Here is a 284-nt window from a genome sequence, read left to right as displayed (position 1 = left end):
CACTCACTGACTTACCTGTGCAGTTTGGAGATACAGTTCAAGCACTGGTCTTTGGTCCATTTGCACCAATTTTATACCGTGATTGCACTGAAGACTCTATCATACCTGTTAAAAAGACAAGCTTAATATATTTGAAACTGGCATGGCAAATAAAACGTGGGGAGAACGGAGGGCTTTATTCCTTGGAGGGGCGAGGCCTGACACTTTTGTGTAATGAAGCATTTTGGAGATGTTCATAAGATGGCCTCCATGCTGGAAATGGACTTGGAATTCCTGCTCAATAG

Source organism: Buceros rhinoceros, unplaced genomic scaffold (assembly GCF_000710305.1).
Source record: "Buceros rhinoceros silvestris isolate BGI_N320 unplaced genomic scaffold, ASM71030v1 scaffold15254, whole genome shotgun sequence".
NCBI classification, from domain to species: domain Eukaryota; kingdom Metazoa; phylum Chordata; class Aves; order Bucerotiformes; family Bucerotidae; genus Buceros; species Buceros rhinoceros.
This window is presented reverse-complemented; position numbering follows the sequence as displayed.